This window comes from Drosophila elegans, unplaced genomic scaffold (genome assembly GCF_018152505.1).
Source record: "Drosophila elegans isolate 14027-0461.03 unplaced genomic scaffold, ASM1815250v1 contig_149, whole genome shotgun sequence".
Lineage (NCBI taxonomy): Eukaryota > Metazoa > Arthropoda > Insecta > Diptera > Drosophilidae > Drosophila > Drosophila elegans.
Genome location: NW_024545513.1, coordinates 7408806 through 7430235, shown reverse-complemented (window position 1 = coordinate 7430235; position 21430 = coordinate 7408806). Strand labels below are relative to the sequence as shown.

The following is a 21430-nucleotide window of genomic DNA, read 5'->3' as shown; positions in this document are numbered from 1 at the left end:
TTTAATTTTATTAAAATCGAAAACCGATATCATGTAGCTGCCATAGGAACGATTTCGATTGGAAATTTTATTACGAATTCAATGTATGACATTCCAACTTTTGACCATTATTTCCCTAAGATTTTTGGAGATTTTTCAAAAAAAATAATTTCTGAAGAGACTTTTTGTTGTAACTTTGCCAAAATAAGACCCAAAGTCAAAAGAGTTGCTATTTTGAAGAGCTAGCAACCTATACCATCCGTCCCCGATCGATTTAAAACAATAAATTTTGTTTTGACACAAAAACAGAATTTAGAAAGACGTTTTTTAAAAAAATTATTTTTGTCTAAGTTTCTGGATTTTTTGTATGGGTACCCATAATTTTTTGCACAAATTTGAAAATATGAAAAAATTTTAACTGTGAATGCCATTCGATTAGAAATTTTGTTACGAATTCAACGGTGTATGACATTCCACATTTTGACCATTATTTCCCAGGGTTTTGACACAAAAAACCAAGTTTTTAATGTGTTTTTTGTGATTTTTGGCGATTTTTCAATCAAAATTTTTTCTGAAGAGTCTTTTTGCTGTAACTTTACCAAAATAAGACACAAAGTCAAAAGAGTTGCTATTTTGAACAGCTGGCAACCCATACAATCCATCCCTGATCATTTGAAAACAATTAATTTAGTTTTGACGAAAAAACCGAATTTTGAACAGCGCGTTTTTAAAATATTAAGATATGTCCAATTTTCTGACTTTTTTGTAAGGGGGTACATCATCATTTTTTGCCGAAATTCGAAAATCTGAAAAAATTTTAACTGTGAATGCCATTTGATTGGAAATTTTATTACGAATTCAACGGTGTATGACATTCCAACATTAGACCATTATTTCCCAGGGTTTTGACACAAAAACCAAGTCTTTTATGTGTTTTTTGTGATTTTTGGCGATTTTTCAATCAAAATTTTTTCTGAAGAGTCTTTTTGCTGTAACTTTACCAAAATAAGACACAAAGTCAAAAGAGTTGCTATTTTGAACAGCTGGCAACCCATACAATCCATCCCTGATCATTTGAAAACAATTAATTTAGTTTTGACGAAAAAACCGAATTTTGAACAGCGCGTTTTTAAAGTATTAAGATATGTCCAATTTTCTGACTTTTTTGTAAGGGGGTACATCATCATTTTTTGCCGAAATTCGAAAATCTGAAAAAATTTTAACTGTGAATGCCATTTGATTGGAAATTTTATTACGAATTCAACGGTGTATGACATTCCACATTTTGACCATTATTTCCCATGGTTTTGACACAAAAACCAAGTTTTTAATGTGTTTTTTGGGATTTTTGGCGATTTTTCAAACAACATTTTTTCTGAAGAGTCTTTTTGCTGTAACTTTACCAAAATAAGACCCAAAGTCAAAAGAGTTGCTATTTTGAACAGCTGGCAACCCATACCATCTATCCCTGATCGATTGAAAACAATTTATTTTGTCTTGACGCAAAAACCGAATTTTGAAAAACGTTTTTTGACAAATTAATTTTTGTACAAATTTTTGACTTTTTTGTAAGGGGGTACATCATCATTTTTTGCCGAAATTCGAAAATCTGAAAAAATTTTAACTGTAAATGCCATTTGATTGGAAATTTTATTACGAATTCAACGGTGTATGACATTCCAACATAAGACCATTATTTCCCAGGGTTTTGACACAAAAACCCAGTTTTTAATGTGTTTTTTGGGATTTTTGGCGATTTTTCAAACAAAATTTTTTCTGAAGAGTCTTTTTGCTGTAACTTTATCAAAATAAGACCCAAAGTCAAAAGAGTTGCTATTTTGAACAGCTGGCAACCCATACCATCTATCCCTGATCAATTGAAAACAATTTATTTTGTCTTGACGCAAAAACCGAATTTTGAAAAACGTTTTTTGACAAATTTATTTTTGTACAAATTTTTGACTTTTTTGTAAGGGGGTACATCATCATTTTTTGCCCAAATTCGAAAATCTGAAAAAATTTTAACTGTAAATGCCATTTGATTGGAAATTTTATTACGAATTCAACGGTGTATGACATTCCAACATTAGACCATTATTTCCCAGGGTTTTGACACAAAAACCCAGTTTTTAATGTGTTTTTTGGGATTTTTGGCGATTTTTCAAACAAAATTTTTTCTGAAGAGTCTTTTTGCTGTAACTTTACCAAAATAAGACCCAAAGTCAAAAGAGTTGCTATTTTGAACAGCTGGCAACCCATACCATCTATCCCTGATCGATTGAAAACAATTTATTTTGTCTTGACGCAAAAACCGAATTTTGAAAAACGTTTTTTGACAAATTTATTTTTGTACAAATTTTTGACTTTTTTGTAAGGGGGTACATCATCATTTTTTGCCGAAATTCGAAAATCTGAAAAAATTTTAACTATAAATGCCATTTGATTGGAAATTTTATTACGAATTCAACGGTGTATGACATTCCAACATAAGACCATTATTTCCCAGGGTTTTGACACAAAAACCCAGTTTTTAATGTGTTTTTTGGGATTTTTGGCGATTTTTCAAACAAAATTTTTTCTGAAGAGTCTTTTTGCTGTAACTTTACCAAAATAAGACCCAAAGTCAAAAGAGTTGCTATTTTGAACAGCTGGCAACCTACATTATCCATCCCTGATCGATTGAAAACAATTTATTTTGTCTTGACGCAAAAACCGAATTTTGAAAAACGTTTTTTGACAAATTTATTTTTGTCCAAATTTTTGACTTTTTTGTAAGGGGGGTACATCATCATTTTTTGCCGAAATTCGAAAATCTGAAAAAATTTTAACTGTGAATGTCATTTGATTGGAAATTTTATTACGAATTCAACGGTGTATGACATTCCAACATTAGACCATTATTTCCCAGGGTTTTGACACAAAAACCAAGTTTTTAATGTGTTTTTTGGGATTTTTGGCGATTTTTCAAACAAAATTTTTTCTGAAGAGTCTTTTTGCTGTAACTTTACCAAAATAAGACCCAAAGTCAAAAGAGTTGCTATTTTGAACAGCTGGCAACCTACATTATCCATCCCTGATCGATTGAAAACAATTTATTTTGTCTTGACGCAAAAACCGAATTTTGAAAAACGTTTTTTGACAAATTTATTTTTGTCCAAATTTTTGACTTTTTTGTAAGGGGGGTACATCATCATTTTTTGCCGAAATTCGAAAATCTGAAAAAATTTTAACTGTGAATGTCATTTGATTGGAAATTTTATTACGAATTCAACGGTGTATGACATTCCAACATTAGACCATTATTTCCCAGGGTTTTGACACAAAAACCAAGTTTTTAATGTGTTTTTTGGGATTTTTGGCGATTTTTCAAACAAAATTTTTTCTGAAGAGTCTTTTTGCTGTAACTTTACCAAAATAAGACCCAAAGTCAAAAGAGTTGCTATTTTGAACAGCTGGTAGCCCATACCATCCATCCCTGATCAATTGAAAACAATTTATTTTGTCTTGACGCAAAAACCGAATTTTGAAAAACGTTTTTTGACAAATTTATTTTTGTACAAATTTTTGACTTTTTTGTAAGGGGGTACATCATCATTTTTTGCCGAAATTCGAAAATCTGAAAAAATTTTAACTGTAAATGCCATTTGATTGGAAATTTTATTACGAATTCAACGGTGTATGACATTCTAACATAAGACCATTATTTCCCAGGGTTTTGACACAAAAACCCAGTTTTTAATGTGTTTTTTGGGATTTTTGGCGATTTTTCAAACAAAATTTTTTCTGAAGAGTCTTTTTGCTGTAACTTTACCAAAATAAGACCCAAAGTCAAAAGAGTTGCTATTTTGAACAGCTGGCAACCTACATTATCCATCCCTGATCGATTGAAAACAATTTATTTTGTCTTGACGCAAAAACCGAATTTTGAAAAACGTTTTTTGACAAATTTATTTTTGTCCAAATTTTTGACTTTTTTGTAAGGGGGTACATCATCATTTTTTGCCGAAATTCGAAAATCTGAAAAAATTTTAACTGTGAATGTCATTTGATTGGAAATTTTATTACGAATTCAACGGTGTATGACATTCCAACATTAGACCATTATTTCCCAGGGTTTTGACACAAAAACCCAGTTTTTAATGTGTTTTTTGGGATTTTTGGCGATTTTTCAAACAAAATTTTTTCTGAAGAGTCTTTTTGCTGTAACTTTACCAAAATAAGACCCAAAGTCAAAAGAGTTGCTATTTTGAACAGCTGGCAACCTACATTATCCATCCCTGATCGATTGAAAACAATTTATTTTGTCTTGACGCAAAAACCGAATTTTGAAAAACGTTTTTTGACAAATTTATTTTTGTCCAAATTTTTGACTTTTTTGTAAGGGGGTACATCATCATTTTTTGCCGAAATTCGAAAATCTGAAAAAATTTTAACTGTGAATGTCATTTGATTGGAAATTTTATTACGAATTCAACGGTGTATGACATTCCAACATTAGACCATTATTTCCCAGGGTTTTGACACAAAAACCAAGTTTTTAATGTGTTTTTTGGGATTTTTGGCGATTTTTCAAACAAAATTTTTTCTGAAGAGTCTTTTTGCTGTAACTTTACCAAAATAAGACCCAAAGTCAAAAGAGTTGCTATTTTGAACAGCTTGTAGCCCATACCATCCATCCCTGATCAATTGAAAACAATTTATTTTGTCTTGACGCAAAAACCGAATTTTGAAAAACGTTTTTTGACAAATTTATTTTTGTACAAATTTTTGACTTTTTTGTAAGGGGGTACATCATCATTTTTTGCCGAAATTCGAAAATCTGAAAAAATTTTAACTGTAAATGCCATTTGATTGGAAATTTTATTACGAATTCAACGGTGTATGACATTCCAACATTAGACCATTATTTCCCAGGGTTTTGACACACCAAGTTTTTAATGTGTTTTTTGGGATTTTTGGCGATTTTTCAAACAACATTTTTTCTGAAGAGTCTTTTTGCTGTAACTTTACCAAAATAAAACCCAAAGTCAAAAGAGTTGCTATTTTGAACAGCTGGCAACCCATACCATCTATCCCTGATCAATTGAAAACAATTTATTTTGTCTTGACGCAAAAACCGAATTTTGAAAAACGTTTTTTGACAAATTTATTTTTGTACAAATTTTTGACTTTTTTGTAAGGGGGTACATCATCATTTTTTGCCGAAATTCGAAAATCTGAAAAAATTTTAACTGTAAATGCCATTTGATTGGAAATTTTATTACGAACTCAACGGTGTATGACATTCCAACATTAGACCATTATTTCCCAGGGTTTTGACACAAAAACCAAGTTTTTAATGTGTTTTTTGGGATTTTTGGCGATTTTTCAAACAAAATTTTTTCTGAAGAGTCTTTTTGCAGTAACTTTACCAAAATAAGACCCAAAGTCAAAAGAGTTGCTATTTTGAACAGCTGGCAACCTACATTATCCATCCCTGATCGATTGAAAACAATTAATTTAGTTTTGACAAAGAAACCGAATTTTGAAAATCGTTTTTTGAACAATTTATTTATGTCCAAATTTCTGACTTTTTTGTAATCAACCTTTTTTTGCAGAAATTTGAAAATCTGTTGTAACTTGGCCAACATTTTTATTCGGAGATGACATCATAAGGGACGTGTTTGAATGATTTTTTTTAATAATAAGCTAATATTCTGTCGGTTACGTGCAACTGGCGACCTTGAAAACCACATGCGTGCACCTTTCATCAGACCCGAATCAATCAAATGTAATTGATAGGTGAACTTTTTACGAGGCGCAACAATCGCCTTAAAGCAGTTTTCGCCACTTGCGTGCGTGTGTGTGTGTGCTTGTGTGTGCGGGTGTCGAGGTGTATATGTGTGAATATTATTGAAATTATTTAATAACATAAACACGCAAACTTTGGCGACAAATAAAGGGCACAAAAAGCTGGCAGTACGACTCACGGCGGCTACAAAAACAACTCCCAAAAACGTGACAAAGGCCGGGACACCTACAACAACATATGAATATTTCATATGCCATCCGGAAGGGTGTGCCATATACATATACATATAGATATACATATACACACACAACACACGCCTGCATATATGGATAAAGGCAGCAACAAAAACGGGGGCAAAAGCAAACAATTTCACTTAGTTGGGGCTAATAAATGTCAACGATAATGTTAGACATTATTTTTTCTTCTCCTTTTTTCACTGCTTCACACAGGTTTTTTTTTGGGACACTCACACATCCATAGACACATGTGCAAAAGGTGTTGGACTTGGAATTACAGGGTATTATGAGAGGTCGTTTTATTAAAGAAAAATGACAAGGAAAATATAGATCAAGTGCTGTGGGATAAGTGTCACAAACGAAATATTTTTAAAAAGTGTAAAAAAAAAATGTTAAACCCTTATATGGCCTTAAAAACTTTTTGATGCCTTTTCTTTTTTATTAGATTGATAAGTAAAATTAAAGAATACAATTGTTTCCGTGTTTCTCTTTTTTAAATAAAAAAAAAAAATTTTTACGGATAAAGTTTATATAAATATAAATAATATATATAAATAATATAAATTAAGCTGTATATTACTGATATGCCACACGGCCATTTATATGTAAAGGGTTAAAAACTTTTAACATGTTAATTTTTGAGTCTTTTGCCTTCTAAAGAGTAGAAATATTTTTTAAAACAAGAATATAATATTCTTATATTCCTATAGAAATTTACCCATTTTAAGATATACGGTATGCTTGAATAGGATCTTTTGGACGGACTATACAACTATCTGATGAGCCTGGTGACCTTGTCATAGTTTCGGTCCTAGTTGCGACCCGTCAACATTTCCGCCTGGCAAATGAATTTCACTCGAAGATTACTCCCCTTCATCCTTCATCCTTCATCGTTCAACGTTCATTGATGGCAGGAAGGGGATTAATGGAAAGGGAAAGGGAACGGGAACGAGAACGGCTCTAATTAAATTAATTACAGTTGTCAGAGGCAGGCGCAGATAACACATATGGAACATGGCGGGTCGCAATAAACTTATGCTGGCACTGGCACATCGTCAAAATCCGAGGAGTCCTGGGTCCTGGCCAGGTCCATGTGGAGTATCCTGTATTCTGGCTGCCTAGTTTATGACAGGCGGGTGGTGTTTTTCGGCAAGCCAGTTGCCAGTTGGCTTAGCTGCAAAACTCATCAATCTAATCCCCAGTTATTTCCGTGACATTTTCTTTGTCAACGCCAGGACGACGACTAGAAGGATGAGCATGACTGCGAAGAACATGGCTCTTAAAGGCGCAAAATGGGCTGCCGGAATAGACGACAATTTCATTTACATTTTAGTTTACGTCTTCGTCCTGCCCGGTCCTTTTCGGGGTTTATGTTACCACCTTGTAATGCCATAAAAGAGATGTCCTCCTTGTTGGCCAACCGAAATACCCTTGCTTTCCTGGGCCGCAGGACGAAGGGGCGGGCAGGACATTGATTCCACTTGCTTTGCCAGTTGTTTTGGGGGCGTGCCAGGACTTTAAGTCAATCTCCTCAATTGTTATGACCCAGTTAAAGGCAGTTGGGCGTGCTGTCTCTAGTCTCCAGTATTTGGATAGGTGTGAAACATTTACCCATAAGAATTCCCAACATATAATGCCAGCCCTAATTCTGAAAGGTTGTTTCTGAGAAAAATAAATGCTAAAATATTGCAGAGAAAACTACCTTTAGAACATTATTAGCCATATGAATATGAAACGTTATACTCTTTTGCATCCCATTGATTACTGTCTGGAAATGGCAGAATATACGATATGGGTTTTCTTAGTAGCATATAATACCAAATTAAGTAACATAAATCTAAATACATTGCTAAATTTCTCCAAGATTTTTTGTTATGAATATAAATGCTAAAATATTGCAGAAAAAACAAACATTAAGAAAATATTACAGTGGTAAAAAAAAACACATCTTGTTTACTCAATTTAAATATATTTTGTGGTATTTTATTTTTATTTTATATACGAAAAAAATACAACTTTCGCCATTAATTTAAATAATTTAATTTTGAATCATACTATTAAAATTGAATTTTATATTTTATTGAAATATTATACACAAAATTTGGAATTCAATAGTTTCATATTTACTTTTGTTATTGTATAATAGATTTATTTTGTTAAAAAAAAACTAAAATAATTTATTTTTTACATTTAATTTTGTATCTTTGTAGCCATATTATCGTGAAATATTATTCATACTGCATCCTATTCAGTACTATCATATGGAAATGGTAGAATATACTCCATTGATATTGGATTTCTTAGCAGCATGTCTTTTTACTTTTTTATCAGCTATTTTTAAATGGTTTATAATAATATTTATTTAAATAGCAATCAATCTGCACCCACTGCTAGAATAACACTTTTTCGGACATAAGATAAATCCCTCTTGGTAATTTGTACACCCTTTGAAATATTGCAGTAAGGCATACCTTTTCTGCACTTTTCCCACCTGCTAGCCCATGAATCTTCTCACCGAACAGTTCCAATCAATCCAATCGACGTTTGCCGAACAAATGAACTGATGTGGTTAATTAACAGGCCTGATTGGCATGGACTGGCATGCAAATTTTTTGGCCGACATGCAAATCGCCACTGTGATTGGTTTAGGCCCCAGTCGAGAGCAAACAAATAATTTGCCACGATTTGCATCTCCAGCAGTTCGCACTCCATTTCCGGGTAATTTTCATTCCGCTTTGGGTTCGATTTAAGACGTGGATTTGTTGGCCTTTTTGTGTTCTCCTCTTTTTTTTGTTTTCACCAACCGCAGCCGCAGTGTTCATTTATTTATCGATATCGATGGGAAAAATGGTCTCTATGCCGGCACGTGATGGAGTTTCCCTCCATTTTCCAGCACCCCACCCGTGTTCCCACCCCAACGTCGCTTTGTTCCTGACCCGACACTAAATTATCGTTTTCAATGCTTTGCTTGAGCTGCCATTTGCTGATTGCCACCGCTCCGCAATAATGGAAAGACCCTACATACAGATGTCCCTATAATATACTATATACAATGGTTTTGTCAGCGCAACAAAAATAGTGGCCCTGGAAACTTTTAAAATAAATCTATTGATCTGTAAGATATTTATTTGAAAAACTATCAAAAATTATGAGCCAAACTTTTAGAAAAGAATGAAATAAGTATTGCTACTAAAAAATCTTTATGCTATCAACCAAGAAAATCAAAGTTCGATAATCACGTTTTAATTATTTCAAAATAAATAATAAAATTTTTGAAAAGGGAAAACTAAAATTGTGACCACAAGTGTACTGTACATTTGGTATTTGGGGTCCTGCCATATAAATTGCCGCTCTTTTAACTTCGGCTCAGATTTGGATTTCAATTCAATTGCATCGAGTGTCGTTAGTGTGTGCGTGAGGCATGTGTTTGTAATCCTGTCAAGGCTTAGGCCAAAGCTTTAACCAAGCCCCGACTGCCACGCCCCTCGATGACCATTTGCCTTCGGTGGTGGTCGTTGACTTTTTACTGTCTACATGTGGGCACCTAATTGATGCAATGCATTTGAGCCGTTCCGCCGCTTCTGACATAACTTTGCTTTTAAGCCCCACTCACTTTCGCAAAAAAAAGGGCGAAAAAAGCCGGGAAAAGAAAGTGGATAAAGGTGAAAGTGTGGGCGAAAAAATAATTTAAAAGGCTTGAGAGAGAGAGACAAAAAAGGCACAGGACCTCCTTCAAATTGGCCTTGCGTTGGGCTTTAAACGACATTATTAATTTGGCATAAAGATTAAAGAGAGAAATTATTTTATCTTAAGTGGAAGTACAAGCAAACTAGCATACACTGAGAACAGGCTATATCAACATAGAAAATTGTTTTTACGCTTTAACCTAATTCTTAAATGTATTTCTATTATTTGCATTTAATACACCTCGTCAAAGCTTAGTTCTTGATTGTTTCACAGCATTTCACTAACCATTTGGGCTTAGCACATGCCACATTTCCAGTGATTGCGGAAAAATTGAATGGCATCTATTGCCTTGTTAACTGGAAATTGTTTAGAGCAGCTGCATCTTTTTTATATGGCGCCGGCACTTAATCTTGATATATGCGGCCACTACTGCGGACAACGAATCTATTACGCATACGCCCCATTTGCTCTGGCAAAGCCGCAATAAATGAGCGGATTCAGCAAGTGCAACCGCTGAAACTGAAACTGCAGCTGTTTATGGACTCATCAAATGTACACAAAAATGCACATGGCAGATGCAAAAGTTAGGGGTAAAACCCGAATGTCATTGCTCTTGGGTTATGGCACTCACCATTTATTCCATATGAAGTCAGCGCCTTAAAAGTGGCAGTAAATCTTTATGTGAGGATAATGAAAAGCGAATTAGTCATATAACACTACAAAATAATGGCATTGTTTATTTAGGATAGCAAGGAATTCTTGAGACTTTTTACTGATTTTATCATATACGAATAACTTTCAGTCAACACTCTTAAACATATGGTTGCCACCAGAACAAAGCTTATCTGCAACTGACAACTAAGCTATCACCTCAGAGCACTAACTACATCCTATATATCGGCTAATTGGGCAGACAGCCATTAACAAAGGCCATCAAAAGCCATGGAGTTCGGTACTTGGAGTCCTCTATTTGGATCTGGAAAATGAAAATAGCAAAATGCCAAATTGCACGAAGTTATTATTATGCTTAATAACCAGCGTTAGAGGGGCGGCATAATGACAACGGCGGACGAGTTCCGCTTTTTGGTTGGGTGTGGGTGAAGTTTCCGGTTGATGGTTTCAAAGTTACGGATCAGGGGTTCCAGTAAAGGGGTTTGAGGGTGCAGTGTGAATCAAAAAAGGCAGCAGTGACTGCAACTTAAAATACCTCTGATTGAAAGTTTTTCATAACTAGTCAATTTAAAAAAAAAATGCTAAGTGAGGTAATTGTATAGCATTTTATATCATATAAACCTCATCTATCTAGATGATTAATATTATTTCTAAGATTTAGTTCAAGGTTTGTTTTATATTTCAAACTCAACAAAACTCAGTACCTCTTGAATATCTTTGAAAATATTTAAAAAATCTTAAATACTTGTTTAAATATAAATCAGTTCACATATTGCTTTAAGTAATAATACAATATTTTATAGATTATTTTTAAACAAACAATCTCCATAAATCGTTTATTTTTAAAGCAATCCCTTCTTGAATTTAGGTTATCATTAATTGATTGTTATGCAAATAGTCAAATTCTGTTTCATTAGTTTAAAAAATACCATTTTGTTTAGGGGCCACAGTGTATTTGGTAGAAAATGGAAATGAAATGGGTGGCGATTGTTGTCCAATAAAGTGCGGTGGGTGGACAGTCAAATGTTGAAAACTGAATCGGATCGGGAACTGGAACTGTCACGCATTCCTATCGTCCTTAATCGTCCTCGGAATGGGCAGCGCTGTCATTTTGCCAGCTGCACCTCTAATTACGCCCCATTATCCTCGAAGCCAGGACCACTGAACGATGTCCATTCTTGGCCAGCATAAATAAATATACACCTTTATTCCGGCATTTGGACATGGGCGGTGGTGTGTAATTTATGCGCATATGTTAAATGTTAGAGCCATACTCATAACTCACACAAAAATATGTAATCAAAAACATTAGGGCCGCATAATGGCTCCAAACGACTGCTATAGAAAGTTGTGTGGGGATAGATGGGATACGATAAGCAGGTGCTTAGAATAGGAACGCTAGAACAAAATTAACCTTGCAAATACCACATAATATATTTAGTAAAAGAAAATGGTTTACTTAAAATTGTTTAAATATATGTATATATACAATATCTTGAATAAAACCATCGTTGATTAGAGAAACAGAACAGATTTAGTCTGTTAATAAAATACAGAGAATATAAAAATGTAATTAAGTGAAAGAACATATGTAAAAGTAATTTTGATCTTTAAAAATCAATTATTCCACTTAACGTTACTAGGGAAATTATTTAATTAGCTGTCGAATTTTAATGGAATATACTTCGACTTTTGTTTTCTTTCGTTTTTGCGTTGTTTGGAGGTTTGTCATCAAGGTCATGGGGGCGGCATGTGGGTGCAATGACCCTGACAATCGGGACACTTCAAGTGCACTTCCATGCCATTGCACATGTCAAACGATCCGAGGATGATGATGTCAGAGAAATTTCCCCGACACACACATAAACTAATTTGCAATAAATATCAAATTTAGAAACCAGAGGTCGAGCAACAATGTGGTACTTTCTTCTCCCCTTGGATTTTATGGCATTTGCCTTTCGGCCAATAAAAACAAAATAAGCAGCGACTGGCTAACAACTTAGCCACCCACTTTCACCCACACACATACACACACATGCGAGTTTTAATAATCATAAAAAGCAGAACAGCGAAAAAAACACGTAAAGAACAAAAGGAAAGTAAATTAGATGGGCAGGAATAAAAAAAAAGAGAGAGGGAAAGCAAAAAAAAGCAGGCGGTGGCCACATTCCATAAGCATACAATAGACAAAGTTGAAATGCAATTGAAAAGTTGGCGAAAAGCAAAAAGAAAATCCAACGGGGAGTTGGATGAATTCGTGTCCCGAGGCAGCCACAAGAAAATGTCATAAATGTTGACTCACTGCCCTGCGTGACTGTTAATGTATGTGTGCGTGCACTGCGAAAAAAACAATATCTCATGATTGCTAAAATTATATTTTAAAAGTTCTTTCTTATATTTTTATAAGCAGACTATAACATTTTTTTTAATGGAAATATATTAATTAAAGTCAATTATTATTAATATTTATTTATTCTGTGACAAAATGATATTACAAAAAGCCATAATCTTTTAATATTTGTTTCGGTGTGGTGAAAGTCTCGCTAAATTCATATGTAAAACTTTATTGAGGGCAGAGCGAAAGGGTGGAGCAGTTGGGCAAAAGGACGCGGGGCGGGGCTGCAACTGCAAAGCTAACAAATTAACAGCCTGGATAAAGAAGAGGGCGTGGCAGGAGGTGGGCGGAAGGGAGTGTAGAAAGTTTCCTGCAACCGGACAAGTTTAACAAAAGTCTTAACATATTTTCGTAATCCAAAAGTTTACTACAAATGCGACTTAATTGTTGGTGAGCGTTACCATGTTCCGCCAACGCTTTTCCCACCTCCTTTGCGCTTTCCCGCTTTTCCCTCTTTCCCCGCTTTTCCACCCAGCACACCCCACCGTAAACAAAAGCCCGTAGAAAACCCAAAAGAAATTTGCTGTTGATGATGTTTTGCGCGCTTTTTATTAAGTGATTAAAAGAGAAAGCAAAATAAAGAAGGAAACTCGAAAAAGAAAGTTGAGACTAAGCTGCAACCAAAAAAATAAAATAAAGAAGGGGAAAGTTGTCAACTTGATGAGAGATTCCCTAGAGATTTGAAATTCCCCGGGCGTTAAGTAGGAAAATTAATACTTGGTTGGAAAAAGATAGGAATTTTGCTTGTTGCGTTTAGTGATTATCGGTAGTCGACTAATTGGATGAAGCAAAAAGATATAATTGTTCGAATATATTTCCTAAACATTTTTGAAAAACGAATGAAAAGCTTGCCGTTAAAATATATTAAAACAAATAATAAAATTATATGTAGAAATGTGGTTTTCTTAAAATAAATAGTTTAATTAAAAACGTAATATTTTCCTTACACCTGTATGAAAGTGTACTTAAGCATAAAACTAATTGAATTTTACTGAGCCATTTCTGCAAGCAGTTCACTGATTTTAATAAATTCTGACTGGCCATGGAACCTTAATTAAAAATAAATGGGGTGCATTCAATTGAAAGTCCCATTTAATGAGCAAAAATTAACTTAATGGTATTTTGTAATGTAGTTTTTCAAACTTTAAGCTTAATTTATTTCATTTTTGATTTATACAGGGTTAAAAGTACTGATACTGTCTAACTAATTGCTAAGCATTAAATTTCCGTATTTCCCTGTTGAAGTGCCGGCTGGGTTTTGTGTGGTAATCGATAATTAGAGTTCACAATTATAGTTAATTGTGAGGTGGCTTCGCAATCAAGTTTGAATGCTGAGTACATGGCGAGTGCCAATTAAAGGACTTGTTTTCAAAGGACTTACGTAAACGATAGCAACACACTCAGATTCCTGGACACCACGGACAATGTGTTCAAGTCAGCTCCTTTTCATCCTATCTCCTCGCCACTTTCTCCTCGACACTTTCCCCCCTCTTTCCCCCTTTCTCAACGTCTGAGAGTGTTCGATTACAGTTTTGGTTTTTCGGTTTTCGGTTACGGCCTTTCAATTTGGGCTCTGACTTGGTCTTAAGTTGACTCGAGATGTAAGTGGTTTGCTCAACTTCATCACGCCGCCTTGGATCGTCGTTGCCGGAATCAATAAGTGTGTGTGACATTTGTGTCACATTTATGTCGAATTCTGAGGCATTAATGTGTCCTGCTTTATGGCTTGGTCATAGTTCGTGTCCGTGTTCGTGTTGTTGCTGGATCCCCTTCCATTGTGGATGCCGTCGTTATGTCCGTATTTATTACGGCAACTCAACTGACACGGCAGTGCTGATGTCCAAAAAAAGGGGCACTCCGACACTGACAAAAAAAAAAGAAAAGCATATCCTATAGGAAGCCAAAAAAACAAAATAAATAAAACCCAATGAAGTTTTTAGGATTTATTTTGAAGGTTGTAAAGTTATCACAACGTTTGTGCTCAATTCAGAATGGTTTTATGCACACAATCCTTTTTATAAAACTCATAGTCTGTTAATTTAAAAATGCATTCATTTTTGAAATGCAATAACTAATTTAGTATTGGTTTTATTTGTTGTTAATGGAAAGTAAAGAATTTTATGGAGAAAACATGACTGCAAGCAATTATTTATTTACTTATTAAAAAAATAAATTATTATATAGTTTTATTAATATAAATCTTATTTATGTCATTGGTCCATATAAATAGCTATTTTATATGTGACTTTGGAACAGTTTTATATTACAGCATGCTATAAATAATGATGATGGCCATGTCCCATAAAAGTTATTCAATTAATTGTTATTATTCTCTCTGTGTTTTCGCCTACAAAGACATTTTCATTTGTCTCCGGCTCTGATTTTCTGCCTCCCAAAAACACACACAAAATGAAGACATAAAAACTTATGAAATCTTTTCCTGGCAACTGTCACCAAATGCGATTATCCCGACTGATATTTTATATTGGAGAGGGAGAGGGGGGCTAGTTAATAAATAGTTTGACAGGATACAAGATTTAATGCGACTCCTTGATGGCTTTTATCGATTGATTGTCGGAAGAAAAACACGCCTGAATATTTCGCAGCACAATTACGGATTGCATTTATGGCTGGCCAAATGGTTTTATTGCATTTTTGGGCCCCTCAAGGATATGCAGATCCTACGAATTCGAGTGCCGATCCTTCGATTGGCCTGGCCACTTGGCCCGGCAATCCACTTTAATCGCCGTCAATGGTTGTGCCAACAGTTTGGATAATCCCGTAAATATTTATGCGCAGTTTGGCCCAAAAGCGGATGGCAGAAGGACAGCAGCTGATGACAACAAAGACATAAATGCTTTTACTGTTAACTCGACTCGAAAACTCGACTATGGGCCATGCCAAGAATCGATAGCTGTCGTGAGTTCCGGGCCAGGGGGAAATTAAGGGAGGGCCCCCAACTTAATGCCCATGTTGTGCTAACATCCATGTAATCCGTCGAGAACTTGGGCATGTTCCTAAACTCACATAAGTACTTGGTAAGGATTAACATGGAACAAATGTATTGGAAAGTTGGGATTGTTTCATCAATTTTATTTGTGTTTTCGCTAGTCAATTGGAAGCCAAGATTTTGACTTCGGTTTACAGCACTTTTATAGTTTTGAAATCTGTTAAAAGAAAATTGTTAAGTTATCAGCTTAGAAGTTAAACAAATCAGTAAAATCGCTGCTATATATTTGGCTTTTAAATAAAACTTGGATTGAGGAATATATTAGTTTCTTTAGAAAATGCCAAGCCATAATTGGGGGGCCCTTTTTAAATGTTTGTAAAAATTTTTGAAAATTAAAAAGCCTGGCTGTGCCCTCTTATGTTTATTTATTAACACATGTTTGAAATTAGCGATTTGATTTAGCGATTGCATGCTTCTTAAAACTTGTTTAGGGGTGCTCTTTCTAAATTATTTTAAATGTTTTTAAAAATTTAAAAGCTTTTTTAAAAAGATCTGTGCTTTATTGAGTTTGCTTAATTTTGTTAGAAATTCAAGCACATTCTGAACACGGTCATTTGCGAGCACGGAATAAGCCAAAGAAGAGAGCCACAGCTGCCGACATTCTGTCGCTGTCACGATTCTGGCCAACTCCTTTTGGCCAGGACGGGGGGTGGAGACAGGGAAAACACGCAGGAAAACAGAAAAACACGTAAAAACAGAGTAGACCAGACCAGACCAGACCTGAGCAGACCAGACCATTCCAATACCAGACCAGGCCAACGGGCATTGGTCAAATGTGGCCGAGGCCGAGTACGTGTGCGGCTGGCCATTTGGTATTTGGTATTTGGTATTTGTGGACAGGACTGCGTCGACCGTTTTGGCATTGAAACAAATTGAAAAGTTGCGTTTGTCCGTGAAACTGCACTGAGCGAGAAAGTGGGCCCTTAATGGGACATGAAAGCGATACTCCGGAACTCCGGTACTCGGCCCGGCCAATTATACCACGTCCCACACTTTTGGTCTGTCAATAACTTCATTTCCGGTACAACGTGATTTAATTAACGATTACCATGTGTTTCCCTGTCCCCCCGATGGCCAATTTTTGATGTAACAATTAAGTGGTTTTCCTTGTGCGTGCTGGTAGCATTTTAACCGACCGCACGATAACTGCAGGAGTGGGACGTAGAACGTGGCTGGTCAGGGGCACTTCGATTTGGGGCCTGCCTTCCACACACTGCTCGTGTGTCCAGCTAATTCCGCATTAATTTCGCGCTCTGATCGGCATACAAATGCGCCCCTTACGCTTCCATTAGCCGCTCGGCTGCATTTTGCATGCATCGGCCAACTTTTCCACTTGACCTTGCCAACGCCAACGCCAACGCCTTAAACCACCCATAAATCTGGGCAAATCATGGTTGCGTTTCAAACGAATGGGTTGGGTTACCATCCTTTAATCATTCAAACAGTTTTTTTTTAATTCAACTCCTTTGATTAAAAACTATACTTACGCTTTATTGCTTGAAATAAAATATATTTTTCTCTTATTCTCCCATTTAGCTAACAGCTTTTTCTGTATATTTCATTTGGTTTTTATTTTTCTTTATACCTTTTATTTTTGTTTTATACATATTATATTTTAACTTCACAAAAAAAATATTTGTTCTTTTTAATTAAGTGTTTTCATTTTCATTTTTGTTTTTTGTTTTTTTGGTTTTCTTTTTTTGTTTGTTTTTGGTTCATGCAGTTTTGCATTTAAACGACATTTTTGTTAGTTTTGAAACAATGTGTTTGTTTTTATTGCATGGAAAGTTTGTTCGTTTGGTATTATCATTTAAAATTTACACCAAAAAAGATCAGCTATGTTTACAACTAGTGTACATTAGTATATTTGTGTATATACTGGTAAGTTTATCAATTTGTAATTGTGTTTATAACGTGGCTCAATCGTTTGGCCCAGAAGATGTACATCGATCGATTGATAACACTGGAAATTCTCTTAGTGGTTTAAAAACGTCGTTCGTCCGATAACAATTCGGTTTTTGATATACTTCCGTAGGCCTTCTGAATTTCCTGCCCCCATAAATGTCGCACTTAGGCCTTTGCTATGACATGTATTTTCTGCTCTTTGTTTTTGTTTTTGTTTTTTTTTTTCAGTTTCTCAACACATAGTATATCGCTCACAAATAAATGGTTAATACAGTTTATACATTTACAACTGAAAATTCAAGTGGTTCTCTAAAACGAGAGTTTTTCAATAGCTTCAATACTTTTTCAATACTTACTTTCATTGGTAAAATTTGATTTCAACAGCTTATAAATTAGGAAAAAACACACATTCTATATGCATATATTTCTTTGTGTTTACAATTATTTGCATTTCTCTAATCTTTAAGGCTTAGGCCTGGAAAATACTTGCAACTTGGTTGGCAATCCTCCAATTTATCAATTTTATCCGTTTTTCTGTTTGTCTCTGTCAATTTGCCAACATTTACATTTTCTTCGGTTTTCGTTTTGTTTTGTTTGTTTGTTTGGTTTGAAAATTTGACACTTTGTTTTTGAAATAGATTTTGCATTAGTATTTGATTGCTAATTCACACACAGATAGTAGTTAGTAGATAGTAGATAGTAGATAGAGATAGAGAGAAGTGAACTCCTAGAGAGAGGGAGAGAGAGGGGGAGGGGGGTGTTGTGTGTTTGTGTAGGTGTGTCAATCTGGGGTGGGAGGATATTATATGCGTTATATTGCACTTCGGGGGCTCCTGTTCGATATTGTCGTGCCCAAGATCAGTTCGATCATATATACTTCATACATATAGTATATGCAGTGGGAAACCAATAGTTCGAAGGATCTAACATTGAATAACCTTGAAAGTGGGCAGAAAATCGATAACATTTATCCAAAAATAATACAGTTCTTCTTTGACAACAACGACAGCAACAGTTTTGTATATGGCTTTTATTTATTGGACTCGGTTCTTTGTCTATTAAGAAAAAGTTTTATTGTTTTTGAAAGCTTTTTGTGGGTGTTTCGGCTAAGGTACAAATTTCCTACAGGTTCAATCTAAGTGGAATAGAGTTTTCGTCAGCTTCTCTGTTCGTTTGTTCATGTTATTCGGTATTCCTCTGGAAGACTACAGCTAAGTACACAGCTATGTATTTATAGGGTTTAAAAATGCAACAATTACTTTGAGTTTAGAGTTAATATCGAGAAAGATTTGTAGTTGGTTTAACGGCGAAAAAAACCACTCACTAACTATGTACAACGAGATGTCCAATTAACCATTTTCCATTTATCTATTTCTAATAGTTCTCTGTTCATTTTCTGTGTGTCTCTTAGTTCTAGCTACAAAAAATTACAATTACACACCTATTCATGTTGATAAACACTGTATGCCTTGCTTATATATATTTTTGTGTATATGTATGTAAATATAATATGCATATACAGCGGATATCGGTTTATGCTACTTCTTTGTTTGCTGTGGTCCAATTTCTGATTCAAACTTTTGTTTTATTTGATTTAGCTTGCACACTCGCACACACACAACAGGCACACACACCAGATTTATATAGTATAGTACACATTTAGCTAGCCGTCTTGATGACATTCCATCATTGTCACTAATTTGCTAATGGAGAATATATGGCAACAACAATGCGCAGAAACAATACACTCAACATTACGCATACGCCCTGGGGAACGCTTCTCTATTTCTCCTTCCCTTTGTATTTGCATTGGGGCTATTATTTTGATTTACACATTTATTTACCTAAAGACGCTTGCTTGCGTGTGTGTGGGTGTGTGTGTCGTGTGCCTACATATACATATTTCGAATAGAAAGTCAAACTGGTTCCAATTAAAGGTAATTAGTATCTTTTCTTGCTATTTCCTGTTCGTATAAATATAGTTTCTGTGTTATTTAAATTTCTCTCTATATATGTTTCATTACATCGTTAAGAGTAAGTTTTTAGTTTTAGCTTAAGTTTCATTGTGTAAAGCTTTCGTTTCGTACATTTTCAATTTTCAATTTTCAATTTTCAATTTTCAATTTTCAATGGGGGTTGTGTTTTAGGCTGTGTGTACTCACACATTGTCAATTTTTTGTTTTAAGGGTGTGGAGCAAGCAGTGGCACTTCCGGTGCCACCATGTACTTACACTTGAAAACTGCTTTAAATGCAACCCAGCCAATTATGCAGATAAAATCGAGTTGTAGTTGGCCTTTCCAATTTTTCCGGACATTTTCGGTATTTTTACAGTTGCACAAACATATCCATAATTGCATATTTATGGACGTGCGGTACCTAGATTTTTATTTTGGCAGATTCGCGTTGTCTTTCTCGCTACGCATTTCATTTAGTTTCTATGCAAATTTCTGCATGCGTGTGGGTGTTTATTTAAGCGCGCGCGTGTGTGTGTGTGCAGGACAAGATGAGAAAAAGAAAGAGAGAGAGAAAGAAAAAGAGAAAGAGAGAAAAGAGAGAGAAAGAGAAGGGGAGAGATAGAAAGCAGATATTTTAATTGCCATACACGAATTTCAATTCCCATGCGTTTGCAACCTTGTTTATTTTGTGTGTGTGTGTGTGTGTGTTTGTGTGCGTGTGTATGTGTATGTGTCTCCTTGGTGTGTCCAATGTGGCATAATGAAAACAACAACAAAAGCATGTCAAGCAATAACAGTTAGCAAAAAAGTTAACGCTCAGCAAGTTTCACAACATATCGAAGAACACGAATTTCAATGTGAAATAATGCAAATGGAATGGAATTTAATGACGGCATATTACATTTATCCAACAAAGTAGAAAGCAGCTTTCAATTAAAACCAAACTCTACCTTTGTCTATTTTCCCCCGCAACTTGTTTATTTTTCGTACGAAAATTCGGCTTTCAATTTGCATTTCAATGACATTGGAGTTTTTGTTAAAGCAAAATATTTTACAGCCCGAAATTGGCCTGTTTGTTAATCGGCATATATGTTTTTTTAAATTCTTTCTTTAATATGATTTCTGAGTATTACAGAATGTTATTATCAATGCGGCAGCGTTTTTGTTTTCGGTTTGGGTCTGGACAATTTCAAAGTGGGGCATTGAAGATAGTGAATATTGGTTTGTTAACACGTTATCTCTCTAGATCTCCCAGTACACACACACATCCAAAACACACCCACGCACTTTAAACATAATACATGGAAAGTTTTCTTTTGAGCAATGTTTTCCCACAAATATTGTTTAGCCCTCCATTTTGTTATTAAATTTTTAATGGTTTTTGTTGTTTAATATACTTTGTTTTTCCATCACAGCTAACGTCAATTTATATAACTCTAGGACATCTAACAACATTTCTAAGAAGACTTTTCTGGGCACAAATAATAGGATACAAAGAAACATAAAGTAAAATGTTGAATGCTTTTCATATATTTTCATTTTTGGTTCATTTTCACTTACATTTTCTATAGATTTAACTGTATTTAAGACTATAACACATTTGACAGTTTGCAACAACAATCGATACACACAGAGAACGTTTTAAACTCTTTATAACTTCATTTGGCTAATTATAGTACAAACAATAGGGCAAATCGGAACTTAATGCACATATACAGTAGGGTGGATCTCTGTTTATAATTGAGAATTTTTTATTTTGTAAATTCTTTTGACAAAAAAAAAATGTATTTACAATTATG

The 21430-nt window shown here is 34.7% G+C and overlaps 1 protein-coding gene across 4 annotated transcripts in view; it reads right to left on the bottom strand.

Annotated features, from left to right (window-relative positions):
• Positions 1-17475: 17475 nt before the first annotated feature.
• LOC108142419 overlaps positions 17476-21430 on the bottom strand; it is an 86797-nt gene continuing 82842 nt past the window's right edge. For all 4 annotated transcript variants that reach the window (XR_001774295.2, XR_001774293.2, XR_001774294.2 and 1 more), the window contains one exon: positions 17476-20123. The gene's annotated coding sequence lies outside the window, so the exon portion shown is untranslated. The remainder of the gene's footprint in view (positions 20124-21430) is intronic.